The following is a 15,929-nucleotide window of genomic DNA, read 5'->3' as shown; positions in this document are numbered from 1 at the left end:
CTTTCTTTAATATCTCTTTGGGGTATAAGCCCAGTAGAAACACTGCTGGATCAAAGGGTATGCACAGCTTGATAACTTTTTGAGCATAGTTCCAAATTGCTCTCCAGAATGGCTGGATGTGTTCACAATTCCACCAACAATATATCAGTGTCCCTGTTTTCCCACATCCCCTCCCACATTCCCCATTATCTTTCCCTGTCATTCTAGCCAATCTGACAGGTGTGTAATGGTATCTCAGAGTTGTCTTAATTTGCATTTCTCTGATTAGTAATGATTTGGAGCATATTTTCATATGTCTATAAATAGTTTCAATTTCTTCATCTGAGAATTGTCTGTTCATATCCTTTGACCATTTATCAATTGGAGAATGGTTTGATTTCTTATAGATTAGGGTCAGTTCTCTATATATTTTGGAAATGAGGCCTTTATCAGAACCTTTGATTGTAAAAATGTTTTCCCTGTTTATTGTTTCCCTTCTAATCTTGTTTGCATTTGTTTTGTTTGTACAAAAACTTTTCAATTTGATATAATCAAAATTTTCTATGTTGTGGTCAATAGTGATCTCTAGTTCTTCTTTGGTCATAAATTCCTCCCTCTTCCACAGGTCTGACAGGTAAACTATCCTATGCTCTTCCAATTTATTTATCATCTCATTCTTTATGCCTAGATCATGAACCCATTTTGACCTTATCTTGTTGTACGGTGTTAAGTGTGGGTCAATGCCTAGTTTCTGCCATACTGATTTCCAATTTTCCAGGCAATTTTTGTCAAATAATGCATTCTTATCCCAGAAACTGGTGTCTTTGTGTTTAAAACACAGTGATCTTTTCTGTTTAAGGATGGACCCTGTTGTGGAAGACTAACATAAGTATACTTATAACAAATTGAGGAGAAATGACAATGGCATGTAGCAGGTACCAAGTCCAGAGGCCAAATATATGCAAAATTATTGTTATTATTATTGTTTGTTTATTTTTAATATACGCTGCTTTATGAATCATGTTAGGAGTGAAAAATAAGAACAAAAAGGAAAAACCATGGGGGAGGAAAAAACAGAAAAAAGAAGTGAACATAGCATGTGTTGATTTACATTAAATCTCCATAGTTCTTTTTCTGGATGCAGGTGGTATTTTCTATCCAAGATCTATTGGGTGTGCCTTGGATCACTGGACCACTAAAGAGAATCAAGTCTTTCATAGTTGATCATCACATATTCTTGTGTTATTGTGTATATTCCTGGTTCTGCTTATTTCACTCAGCATTATTTCATGTAAATTTTTCCAGGTCTTTCTAAAATCAGCTTGTTCATCATTTTTTATAGAACAATAATATTCCATTACCTTGATATACCAAAACTTGTTCACCATTCCCCAATTGCTAGGCATCTACTCCTTTTCCAATCTTTACTACCACAAAAAGAGCTGCTACAAACGTTTTTGCACATGTGAATCCTTTTCCCTCTTTATGATTTCCTTGGGATTCAGACCCAGCAATAGCACTGCTGGGTCTAAGGGTATATACAATTTGATAGCCCTTTGGGCATAGTTCCAAATTGTTCTCCAGAATGGTTGGATTATTTCACTCCACTAACAATGTTAGTTTTCCCACATCCCCTACACATTTATCATTCTTTTCCTGTCATTTTAGCCAACCTGACAGATGTGATGTGGTACCTCGGAGTTATTTTAACTTGCATTTCTCTAATCAATAGTGATTTAGAGCTTTTTTCATATTACTACAGGCTTTAATTTCATCATCTGCAAATTGTCTGTTCATATCCTTTGACCCATTTATTAATTGGGGAATGACTTGTATTCTTATCAATTTGACAAAATTCTTTATATATTGTAGAAATGAGTCAACCTTTATCAGAAACACTGACTGTAAAAATTTTTTCCCAGCTTTGTACTTCCCTTTTAGTCTTGTTTCTATTGTTTTTGTTTGTGCAAAAACTTTTTAATTTAACATAATCAAGTTGTCCATTTTGCCTTTTATAATGTTCTCTAGGTCTTCTTTGTTCATAAATTCCTCCCTTCTCCAAAGATCTGATAGGTAAATTATACCTTGCTCTCCTAAATTGCTTATAGTATCACCTTATATGTTCAAATCACGTACCCAATTTGATGCTATTTTGGTATGGAATGTGAAATGTAGGTCTATGCTGAGTTTCTGATGCATTATTTTCCAATTTTCCTAGCAGTTTTTGTCAAATACTGAGTTCTTGTCCCAGAAGTTGGAGTTGGGGGTTTATCAAATAGATCTTGATTATTGTGTTATATGTATATATCTAACCTATTCCATCAATGCACCATTCTATTTCTTAACCAGTACCAAATGGCTTTGATGACTGCTGCTTTATAATATAGTTTTAAATCTGGTTCTGCTAAGCCACCATCCTTTATATTTTTTTTCATAATATTCTTGACCTTTTGTTCTTCTGGATGGATTATTTTGATATTATTTTTTTCTAGTTCTATAAAATAATTTTTGGCAGTTTAATTGGTATGGCATTGAACAAGTAGATCAATTTAGGAGGAACTGTCATTTTTATTATATTAGCTCAGCTTATCTATGAGCAAATGATATTTTTCCAATTGTATATAGATATACTTTATTTGTGTGAGAAGTGTTTTTAATTGTGTTTGTATAGCTCCTGAGCCTGTCTTGGCAGGTAGGTGTCCAAATATTTTGTCTACAGTTATTTTAAATGGAATTTTCTTTTTTATCTTTTGCAGCTAAGCTTTGTCCATAATATATAGAAATGCTGATGATTTGTGTGGATTTATTTTATATTCTGCAACTTTGTTAAAGCTGGTTTTGGATGATTTTCTGGGATTCTCTAAGTATATCGTTATATTATCTGCAAAAGATGATAGTTTTATTTCCTCATTGCCTATTGTAATTCTTTTATTTTTTTTCTTTTCTTATTCCTAAAGCCAACATTTTCTAATACAATGTTGAATAATGGTGATGATAATGGTCATCCTTGTTTTACCCCTGATCTTACTGGGAATGCATCCAGTTTCTCTCCATTACAAATAATGCTTGCAGTTGGTTTTATCAATTGTTTATTATTTTAAGGAAAGCTTCCTTTATCTCTATGTTCTGTGCTGTTTTTAATAGGAATGGATGCTGTGTTTTGTCAAATGCTTTTTCTGTATCTATTGAGATTATCATATGATTTATGTTGGTTTTGTTATAGATAAGGTTGATTATGGTAATATTTTTCCTGATATTGAAACACCCCTGCATTCCTGGCATAAATCCTACTATGATAATATTTTATTTAAAATTTTTGCACTAATATTCATTAAGGAGAATGATCTATAATTTTTTTTCAGTTTTTACTCTTTCTGGTTTAGGTGCCAGTATTTGTATTTTCTACAAAATTATTGTTTTTCCCCTCTTCTATAGAATGAATATCATCTCAACCAAAACTTGAACTCCCTCAGTGGCCAAGTCAAGAATAACTTATACTTCCTTGGAGATGCAGTGTATTATTTATGTCTTTCAGATGGCTATTATGCTTGTGTATCTTATCTTGCCCCCTCCTTATTTACTTTGCTCAAGATGTCATAAGTTAGGTGCCTTTCCTCATGTGAGATAAAGTACACTTGTCATGAAGACCCAAAACTTTTAACATTATTGCTGGTTTGCATCTTCTGTAAGAATTTCAACTATCTTCCCCACCCTACCCTACTCCCAAAAAGCAGCTGTAACAGCCTAGATAATCATCTTTCTTAAAATATTTGTCAAAGGTTGTATTTTTCTTGGATCTCAGCCTATAAGACATATGCTTACAGAAGACAGATCAAGATGAAGAAAGTGAAAGCATCTTGGTACAATGGGATTATTGCCAACATTATAGTCAGAAAAACTAAGATCTGAAAGGTCTTGAGACACTACTCACAGGATCCTGAGTATGTCACATCTGAGTCGCAGATAAGAAGAGATCTATCTGATAGAAAAACTGTAATGAGCAAATGATGTAAGAAACTTAAGAGAGTTTGAAAATAGTAAAAATCACTTATAAATTGTAAATCATTTAGTATATTGTGATACCAGGTTATAAGAAACTCTTCAATAAAAAGTAATTCTTGATGAACCTTATCAAACTAAAAATTCTTCACTTGGAGGATTAGATCTTTATTTATTCTTGGTAGCAAGAACCAAAACTGATTTATTTGTGTGTTAAATTCAGAAATATTATTTACTGATTAACAAAAATAATAGCTAATATGTCAGGCAGCTAAGAGGCAATGGTAGAGCACCAGGACTAGGACCCAGGAAGCCCTGAATTCAAATGCAGTCTCAGATACTTAATGATTGTTTATCATTTAACAGCTGCTTGCTTTTGTTTCCTCATCCATAAAGTGAGGGTTTGTCAAACACTAGATTGCTATAGTTGACTATTCTGTCTTGTGAGCCTAGCCTTTTCCACTGATCCACTAATCTATTTCCTAGCCAATACCAAATGGTTTTGGTGACTGCTGCTTTATAATATAATTTTAGATCAGGTACAGCTAGGCCACCTTCATTTGATTTTTTTTTTCATTAATTCCCTTGAGATTCTCGACTTTTTATTGTTCCATATGAATTTTGTTGTTATTTTTTCTAGATCATTAAAATATTTTCTTGGAAGTCTGATTGGTATAGCACTAAATAAATAGATTAGTTTAGAGAGTATTGTCATCTTTATTATATTCACTCAGCCTATCCAAGAGCACTTAATATTTTTCCAATTATTTAAGTCTGACTTTATTTGTGTGGAAACTTTTTTGTAATTTTGCTCATATAATTCCTGACTTTCCTTTGGTAGATAGATTCCCAAATATTTTATGGTATCAACAGTTATTCTGAATGGGATTTCTCTTTGTATCTCTTGCTATTGGGTTTTTTGGTGATGTATAAAAATGCTGAGGATTTATGGGGATTTATTTTGTATCCAGCTACTTTGCTAAAATTATGAATTATTTCTAATAGCTTTTTAGTAGAATCTTTGGGGTTCTCTAGGTATACCATCATATCATCGCAAAGAGTGATAGTTTGGTTTCCTCATTGCCTACTCTAATTCCTTTAATATCTTTCTCGACTCTTATTGCAGAGGCTAGTGTTTCTAATACAATATTGAATAATAATAGTGATAGTGGGCAACCTTGCTTCACTCCAGATCTTACTGGGAAAGATTCCAGTTTTTCCCCATTGCATATGATGCTTACTGATGGTTTTAAATATATGCTCCTGACTATTTTAAGGAAAAGTCCATTTATTCCTATGCTCTCAAGTGTTTTTATTAGGAATGGATGTTGAATTTTATCAAATGCTTTTTCTGCATCTATTGAGATGATCATATGGTTTTTGTTTGGTTGGTTATTGATATAATATATTGATATATTAATGATATTCTATAAATACTAAATGTTATTTATTGTTATTGTTTTATTCTGTGCTAGATTCCTACCTCAGACTCTTAATAACTGTGGGTCCCTGTACAAATCACAGCTTCTCACAGTCTCAGTTTCTTTATCTCTATAATTAGACTATTAAAACCACCTGTCCTGGTGATACTGTGGTTAGAGCACTGTGTCTGGAATCAAGAAAACTTGAGTTCAAATACAGCCTCTTCCTAGTTAATTAGCTTTTTAGCTAATACAGATTGACTCTTGGGCAAGTCACTGATTGCTGACCAAAAAAAAAAAAAAAAAAAAAAACCCTCAAGGTTGCTGTGAGGATCAAATGAGATAACATGTAAAAGTGCTTTGTAAATCTTAAAGTGCTGGGTTTTATTATCATCTCATACTTTTAGGTTTGTAAAGGACATTATAGCCATTATGCTTGTAACCAGCAATGAATATTTTTAGCCAAAGTTTGTCATCAAACTACCTATGAATGCATATACTGGAATATAGGAGTATGATTTATTTGGGTAAATGGAATAGCCAGGGAGATGTCATAAGGACAGCATGGTTTACAGAAGCCAAAATGAAGTAAGGATTGATCTTGATTCAAACCCTGTCTCATTCACTTACTATCTTTGTGATAAATTACTTAAGCACTCTGTGACTCAGTCTCCTCATCTGTAAATTAAATGAATTGTACCTGATGGCTTCTAAAGTCTTCCAGTTCAAAATCTACAATTCTATGACCCTTTGAAATCTCTGAAGATTTGAAATTCGTGTGAAATATGGTCAAATCAACATGCAAACCTAAATCTGAGGTTTTAAGGATTTAGAAAAGTTTGTCTTACTATGAGAACCTTGAAACTCCAAAATGAGCAACATAACCACTCATTTTTTATTTTGAAAATAAAATGATTGCAGTAGACAGAAAGAAGAAATAAATAAAGCTTGTTGCTGTTCTAACCATGTCTAAGTTCTGCCAGACTTAATTGTCTTGTTTCATGGGAAGATGTTTGCTGGTCTAATGAGGGTCAAATCTTCAAGGGGATAAAAAATGGATTTTCTTTCTTATCCTCAGGACTCAGGGATTGCAAAAACTGGACATTATGTACAAGGGAGATGAAAATTCCTTAAGCCATTAGAAATGCTAGGAAAGGCAAGGAAATATGATTCATGCTCACATTCTGCCCATGTTATTAATAAGACATGTTTCCAAAGGGGAAATCCAATGAGCTCTTAAGTAAATCTGATACAGCCCTAACAGATTTAAGCTAGGGAGATGGGGAAGGAGGAAACGCTTCATAAATGTCTGATCTTTAGTGTTAACAGACATTAATGGGATACAGATATAAATGCTTGTGTTTAAACCAATTAAATGGCCAGCTAGTTGTAATAGTGGATCTGGAGAGAAGAAAACTAAGTTCAAATCCTGCCTCACTTTCCAGTTATATAGCCCTGAGAAAGATACTGAACCTCCACATGTTTCAGTTTCCTCTTCTGTAAAAAAGGAATAATAGCATATATAAATCTTAACTTGTATTATTATTTTAAAATATGTAATATGAGGGCTTTTTTGTTCACGTCATTTCTTGATATATTTTTCTCTAAATTAAAATGGATGGATTTTTAAATTTTGATAAATTATTAAGAAGAATATATATGATTTTTCCTTAGCAAATGGCTTCACAAAAATATAATATTTCACGTGCATGGACACTTTAGCAAATCTGTGATATCATCCCCATGGGTAGTCAAGCCTTCTAGCAAGACAGATAACAACCTATCCATATCCCCTCCAATCAATCAATCATACATTGATTATTACAAAATTATGACATTAATCAATAATCATTTATTAAGCACTTACTATGTGCCAGGAAGATGCCCTAAACAAGCTTACTTTCTTATGAGAAAGATGACATTCAAACAACTATGCACATAAAATATGATAGATAATAGATAGATGGACTATGCATATAAAATATGATGATAGATAAATGATAGATAACTACCAGCAACTTATTGTAATAGTCCAATAATGAGGTAAGAGTGGTGGGAATGTGTGTGTGTGTGTGTGTGTGTGTGTGTGTGTGTGTATGTGTGTGTACATAGAGGCTAGGTGGCACAGTAGATAAAGCCTGGAATCAGGAAAACTCATTTTTTTGTTTCAAATCTGGCCTGAGGCACTTACTACAGTGTGACATTAGGCAAGTCATTTAACTGCCTTAATTTTCTCATTTGCAAAATGCACTGGAGAAGGCAATGGTAAACTACTCCAGTATCTTTGCCAAAAGCAAAACAAAAAACAAAAACAAAAACAAAACAAAACAAAAACAAAAACAAAAATGGAGTTTTGAAGAGGTGGACAGGACTGAAAATGACTCAACAAAAAAAAATATAGATAGATAGATAGATAGATAGATAGATAGATAGATAGGAAGGAATAGATAGAAGGAAGGAAGGAAGGAAGATAGATAAGACACAAATAGCAAGAGCGAAGGCACTAACAGTATGGCCAACAAAGAATGACCTCCTGCAAAAGGTCAATATATCAATCAATAAACATTTATTAATGGACTTCTAAGTACCAGATACTCTGCTAAATACTGGGGATACAAAAAGAGGGAAAATTCACTTCTCAAGGAGTTCACAATCTAAGGGGGGTAGACAACAAGCAAATTATTATACAAGAGTTATGTATTGAATAAATAGGAAATATTTAAATTGAGAAAGGCACTAAAATTAAGAGGGGTTGGGAAAGGCAGAAGATGGGATTTGGATTGAGACATAACAGAACCAAATAAAGGTTGTAGGCAGAGGTAAGGAAAGAAAGTGATCTAGATGCAAAAGACAGACAGAAAAAAACATCCCAATTTTAGGAGAGCAGAAGAGAGATGGAGTATCTTGTTCTTAGAACAGACAGGACACCAGTGTCACTGGATTTAAGAGTACATTGTGAGTAGTAAAATGTAAGAAGATTGAAAGATGGGGGGGGGGGAAAGAGGGCTAGGTTATCAAAGGTATTAAATACCATAAAGAATTTTATGTTCAGTTCTGGAGATGGTAGAAAGGCAATAGAGTTTATTAAATAATGAAGTGACATGGTCAGACCTGAGCTTTAGAAGAGTACTTTGTTGGCAGATTAGAGAAACTATTAAAGTGGGAAAGATTTGAGACAGGCATATCCCACTCCAGGTTATTGCAATAATGCAGGCAAGAGATGATGAAGGTCTGTACTAGTGTGGTGGCAGCATCACAGGAGAGAAGGTGATAGATGTGGGAGATATGACAAAGGTGAAATTGCATTAAATTGGATATGGGGTAAAAAATAAGAAAGATTGAGGATGACACCCAGAAAGTGACATTTGAACTGAGTTTTAGAGGAAACCAGGGAATAAAGGTATGGAAGGAAAACTTTGCAAGCATAAAGACACACCAAAAGAAAGATGAGACAGGGAATAGTGTCACATGGGAACAATTGCAAGAAGAGCAGTGTCACCAAACTCTAGAGTATGTTGTCTTTTGTTTTTGTGTCTTCACAGGACCTGCCACATAGTGGTCAGTTAATAAATGTTTGTGAAAGACTGAAAAGGGAAGAAGGTTGTAAAGGTCTTTAAAAGTCAAACAGGATTCTATCCTGGAGGCAATAAAAAAGACACTAGACTTTATTTAGTGACATGGTGAGACCTCACTTTGGGGAAATTATTTTGACTAAATGAATGAAGAAAAGAAAGAAAGGAAGAAAGAAAGAAAATGAAAGGAAGGAAGGAAGGAAGGAAGGAAGAAGGAAGGAAGGAAGGAAAGAAGGAAGGCAGGGAGGAAGCAGGGAGGAAGGAAGGAAGGAGGAAGGAAGGAAGGAAGAAAGAAGGAAGAAAAGAAGGAAGGAAGGAAAGAAGGAAGGAAGAAAGGAAGGAAAGAAGGAAGGAAGGAAGGAATGAAGGAAGGAAGGAAGAAAGAAAGAAGGAAGGAAAGAAGGAAGGAAGAAAGAAAGAAGGAAGGAAGGAAGGAAGGAAGGAAGAAAAGAAGGAAGGAGAAAGAAAAGAAGGAAGGAAGGAAGGAAGAAAAGAAGGAAGGAAGGAAGAAAAGAAGGAAGGAGAAAGAAGGAAGGAAGGAAGGAAGGAAGGAAGAAAGGAAAGAAGGAAGGAAGAAAAGAAGGAAGGAGAAAGGAAGGAAGGAAGGAAGGAAGGAAGGAAGGAAGGAAGGAAGGAAGGAAGGAAGGAAGGAAGGAAGGAAGGAAGAAAGGAAGGAAGGGAGAGAGGGAGGGAGGGAGGAAAGAAGGAAAGAAAAAGTCCTGAGTTCAATTCTGTCTCAGACACTAGTTCTGTGGCTTTAGTTCTCTTATCTTCACTGTCTTAATTTCCTCAGCTCTAAAATGGGGATATTTATAACATCTGTCTTTCAGGATTGTTGTGAAGGAAAAGTGAAACAATATTTGTAAAATATTTTGCAAGCATTAAAGTACTTATATAAATACTAGCTATTATTACTGAAACTGTCCTTAATATTTAATTGACTCAGTAGATAGATTCAGTCTGGTGATAGCATTTCCTGGTCATCTGAATACAAAACAGCCACAAGGTACTCCAGGAACTCTCTTCTATGCTTGACTAGTGAGTCCCTATAGGCACCTCAGGCAAAAGAATTTTGCACAGATGAATCAACTTGAGGTGTCCTCAAGGATATTGAATATCCTTTCCCCTGATATGCCTAAGTAAATCTTTTTTTTTTTTTAATTGTTGCATGATCCCTGTCTCATTTTGTCCAACATCAAATTTATACCATCAGATGGCTGGCCTGGGTGTAGCCCAGCTCAGAACAGCACATGTATATTTCCCCTAATTAGAAGTCTTTAAGAAAGTTCTGGATAAATTCTCCCTGTGCAACAAGAGAACTTTTAGGTTCTGTATACATATATTGTATCTAAGATATACTGTAACCTATTTAACATGTATAGGAGGACCGCCTGCCATCAGGGGAAGGGGGTGAAGGGAGGGAGGGAAAAAGTCGGAATAGAAGTGAGTGTAAGGGATAATGTTGTAAAAATACCCTGGCATGGGTTCTGTCAATAAAAAGTTATTTAAAAAAAAAGAAAAAAGAAAGTTCTGGATAACAGTTGATCAGTTATATTCAAGGGGTGATTCTTATTCAAGTATACATTAGACCAGCTGGACCCTAAGATCCTCTCCAACTCTGAATTTCATGATTCTGTGACTTTACCTAAATCCTCATCCTTCTTGACCTATCAATTTTGATTTTTTGATACTATCAATTACTAGCCTATCTCAAATCTCCCCCTACTCCAATCCTGGAATGCTTTTCCTCCTCATCTTTACCTCCTACTTTCCTTGATTTGCTTCAAGTCTCGGCTGAAGTAATATCCTTTTAAATAAGCCTTTCCCACCCCTTTTAATCTTACTACCTTCCCTCTGTGATTATCCCTAATTTATCCTCTATATATCTTGTTTAAACACAATTATCCACATACTGTCTTTGTGTGAGTTTCTTAATGGTAGAAATTTTTTTTACCTTTTTTTTGTAACCCCAGCACTGAGTACCTGGTATATCATCAGCACTTAATAAATGTTTATCAACTGACTGACATTGTAATGTGAGGATTCCAAATTTATATTAAAATACTACCAAATATTTGAGTCATAATTATAATGTACATATGTATAAAATCATATATATTATTTATAAGGATTACATGACTGGAGGTCATTTCTCCCAAAGATTGAATGATAATTATCCAGCTATATAATACAAGATGACCTTGCTTGGGAGTAGATTGGACTGGATGGATCATAAGACTCTGAGATTCTGTAAAGTTGTGATTCTGTATTTTTGAGATATTACATTTATCCTACTACATTTCTCTTTATTTAATCAATCCCAGCATTCTAATCTTTCATGATTATATTGACTCTTGGCTATATCATCCAACATGTTAGCTATTCCTTCCACTTCATCTCCAGATTTAATAATCTTGCCTTCAGTATTTTTCTCATCCATGCCGTTGTATGAAAAATGCACAATAGTACCAAGTCAAGCACAGATCCTTAGGCCCCTTCCACTGGAGCTAACTGACTACAAAGATTGGATGAAACACATTTTCTTAAAATTTAGAAAAATTGTATTTACAATATTTCCCAATAGACCAATCTAGAAATCTCATCAAATAAGGAAATAATAATAGTATAACATAATGTCTTCTAGATGTAAAAATGGTGGTTCTTTGTGATCACCATTTCCTTTTTTTTTTTAACTGCTCACAATCCAGCCATCTCTACAATCTTTTTAAGATTATTGATGGAACTTCAGCAAAAACATCCATAGCTCTTTCAGTATCTTGTAATAGAATTGGTCTGGACCTGGGAATTTGAATACTCATTTTAGTTTTCAACTCCTCCTTAGTCATATTTCCTATCTTTTCCAGATCAAAGATGATTTACCTTGAAAGAGATAGTAAATTTTTGTGTTATTTTTTACTTCTTTTGGTTATTCATTATCAACTTGTCCACTCTAAGAAGTAATTATATCTCTTCTTTCATAATCTTTTTTTCAATATTACTTTTTTTAATCTTTTATTGATCTCAGTATTCTTCACCAGACTCACTTCATAGTGAGATTTGGCAGCTCTGACACTCTTCACATAGACTTATGCCATTTTCATTAATCTTAAATTACCTGTCCTCACTGTTATCTTTGTTATTTTAAATAATTTTAATTTTTCAGTTCTCAAATATTTACTTTTCTTCTTCCTACCTCCTAGGGAGAAAAAAAGAAAGCATTTTTTAGTTACATTCTTTAGAGTTGAAAACTGTGGGACACCCTTTCTTACATTTAACTTTGTTTAAATAAATTTAAAAGGGTTTGCACCAACAAATTCAATACAGCCAAGATTAGGGGGTAAAGCTAGTTGGGGAGGGGGAGAGGAGAGCATTCCTAATTTTTTTTAAACATAGGGAATGTTTCCAAAACACATAACAGTTTATATTTTTCGAAACTATTCAAAGGAAGGTGCTTCCTGAAACCCACCAACCCATCTGTAAAAAGAGAATACAAAATTCTCATTACACTCTGACCATAAGGCCTACTTTTCACTTCTCTACAAGAGGGTCAAACCCTGCTGTTCACTTCTCATCTACTGTTGGGTAGCTATGGTCCCTCATAACCTTTGGATTATCAGGGTCACAAACTATGATCTTGCAATAAAATAAAAGGAAATTATGATTTCCAAACTGCCACTCTGCCTTCTGGATTCCCACAAATTGTTAACAAACCTTCTAATATATTCTAAGGACCATTGAATTTTCTGTCCCTAAGTACCACTGTCATCCTCTCTGCACTGGACTCTCTAATATGTCAATTAGAAATGGAAGCTTCTAAAGAACAGGGACTGACTGGTGTTCTATTTATTTCACTAGTATTTGGCACATAGTAAGTACTTCATAAATATTTTTTCAGTCATTCATGCCTTTTAAAAAATCTAAGTTGACTAATAAGTTTCTTTCTTTTTTTAAATAGCTTTTTATTTAGTAGTTATACGCATGGATAATTTTATAGCATTGACAATTGCCAAACCTTTTGTTCCAATTTTTCCCCTCCTTCCCCCACTCCCTCCCCCAAATGGCAGGTTGATCAATACATGTTAAATATGTTAAAGTATAAATTAAATACAAAATAAGTATACATGTCCAGACAGTTATTTTGCTGTACAAAAAGAATCGGACTCTGAAGTAGTGTACAATTAGCCTGTGAAGGAAATCAAAAATGCAGGTGGACAAAAATAGAGGGATTGGGACTTCTGTGTAATGGTTCTTAGTCATCTCCCAGAGTTCTTTCTCTGGGAGTAGCTGGCTCAATTCATTCCTGCTCCATTGGAAGTGATTTAGTTCATCTCATTGCTGAAGATGGCCAGATCCATCAGAATTGATCATCATATAGTATTGTTGTTGAAGTATATAATGATCTCCTGGTCTTACTCATTTCACTCAGCATCAGTTTCTGTAAGTCTCTCCAGGCCTTCTGAAATCATCCTGTTGGTCGTTTCTTACCAAAAAGCAATATTCCATAATATTCATATACCACAATTTATTCAATCATTCTCCAATTGATGAGCATCCACTCAGTTTCCAGTTTCTGGCCACTACAAAGAGGGCTGCCACAAACATTCTTGCACATAGAGGTTCCTTTCCCTTCTTTAAAATCTCTTTGGGATAAAAGCCCAGTAGTAACACTGTTCGATCAAAGGGTATGCACAGTTTAATAACTTTTTGAGCATAGTTCCAAACTGTTCTCCAGAATGATTGGATGTATTCACAATTCCACCAACAATGTATTAGTGTCCCTGTTTTCCCACATCCCCTCCAACATTCCACATTATTTCTCCCCGTCATTCTAGCCAATCTGACAGGTGTGTAGGGGTATCTCAGAATTGTCTTAATTTGCAGACTATTAAGTTTCTTATGCAACTTCATCATTCTCTCGTCAGCTCTATCTTTTCTTTCTTATCAGAATTGTTTCTATTGATTCTTTCCAACCAACCACAAGTCCTTTTATCTTCATCTGATTTCATTAAATTTTCACTTCATCCCTAGTTTACACTTTTGATTAATTGAGTTTGCAGAGATGAGTAGGATTGTTCTAGCTTAGTTTATACTTTAATTGGTCTAAGCTTTCACTTCATCCCTAGTTTACACCTTTGATTAATTGAGTTTGCAGAGATGAGTAGGATTGTTCTAGCTTAGTTTATACTTTAATTGATCTAAGCTTTCACTTCATCCCTCGTTTACACCTTTGATTAATTAAGTTTGCAGAGGTGAGTAGGATTGTTCTAGCTTAGTTTATACCTTTAATTGGTCTAAGCTTTCTCACCTGACTAATAGGATATTGAACTCATAGAATTTTGTTAGTTACTTTTAATTAGAACCAAAGACTATGTGGGACCAAAGACTGTGAGACACTTTTCTTTCCCATAAAACACAGATAAATTTACTGTTTTGAGCTGTATAAAGCAAAATACATAAGCCCATTTTCTACATTTACATTTTTCAATTAAAAGTCCTTCAAGTTCAAATTCTTTTTAGTTGCAAATGTGCTCAGGCTCCCAGGGGAGGTTATTATTGCTCCAGATGGCTGGCAAATGTAGACAGCTCCACCTAATCTCCTTTAATTTCAAAATAAGTGAGCTTCTCCTCTTCTCATGTATGTGATCTTCTAAAGGAAAGCAAATTCTATCAACATGGTGAAAAACCATAGTGGTATGTGTCCAAAATGTGTTATGTAACTTAATGTTTATGTGTTGTTTGTGGTTAAGCAAGAGAAGATGTTGAGTCATCAGAATTATTGTTTACAGACTGTCACTTTGCCTGTCAAATTCAAAAGGGAAGGGTTTGTCTCTAAAATGGAGACAGAGTAGAGAAGTATTGGATTTAGGAATAAAAAAACCTAAGTCAAATCTATTTCTCTTTTACCTCTTAATGCTATCTATTACTTTGGTCACTTAACCTTTCTAAGAATCTCTGAATTTAGTTTCTTTCTGGGCAAAATGCAGAATAATGCTTATACTAACTACTTCTTTATAGGAGTTATTGTGAGACTCAGGCCTGAGAATCATATACATAATTTAATGAAATCAGATTGGGGGGGGGGGATATCACATGATTGGTTGGAGGGAATCAATAGAAACAATTTTGATAAGGAAGGAAATGAAGAATTAATAAAATAAATTGATGGGGTATTATTCATTTATTTATATGAAATTGTCACCAATACTCACTCTGTGTCCATCTCTGTCTCTGTCTGTCTTTGTCTCTCTGTCCCTATCTGTGTATGTCTTGGTCTCTCTTTTTCATTCTCTGTTTCTGTCTGTGGGTGTGGGTGTGCGTGTCTGTCTATCTCTGTCTTATCTCTGTGTTTCTCCATCTCTTGGAGTGTCTCTCTATCTCTCTGTGTCTTTCTTTTGTGTCTTTTCCTTCCTCTCCCTTTTTCCCCTCCTTCCCCCTCTTCCTCCCCCTTCCCCTCCCCCTTCTCTCCTCCTCCTCTCCCTTCCATCTCTGTCTCTATGTGTGTGCTTTTGTCTTTTTCTGTCTTTCTTGATTTCAAGGACAAAGTCCAGCACTTCCAAATATTTCCTTCTCTTTAAGAGTAAGAATGATTATTTCTATTTGTTTGTTTGTTTGCCTGAGGCAATTGGGGTTAAATGACTTACCCAGAGTTATAACAGCTAGAAAGTGTTAAGTGTCTAAAATCACATTTGAACTCAGGTCCTTCTGACTTCAGGACTGGTGCTCTATCCACTGCACCACCTAGCTGCCCCAAAAATGATTATGTTAAATATACTGAATGGTTATTTAATTATATGGTTGCTTTTTGAGTTTGATTGAATTAACAGAATATGATGCTATACTGCTACTAAAATGCTCCTTGAAGCCCATTTCTTTAGACCCTGACATAAATTGCCAAAAAAAAAAAAAAAAATCTATGGCTGAAACAAGCATATTATTAACACATATATGTCAAAGACTA

The sequence above is a fragment of the Antechinus flavipes genome, chromosome 1 (genome assembly GCF_016432865.1).
Source record: "Antechinus flavipes isolate AdamAnt ecotype Samford, QLD, Australia chromosome 1, AdamAnt_v2, whole genome shotgun sequence".
In the NCBI taxonomy this organism is placed as follows: domain Eukaryota; kingdom Metazoa; phylum Chordata; class Mammalia; order Dasyuromorphia; family Dasyuridae; genus Antechinus; species Antechinus flavipes.
Note: the sequence above shows the minus strand (reverse complement) of the source record.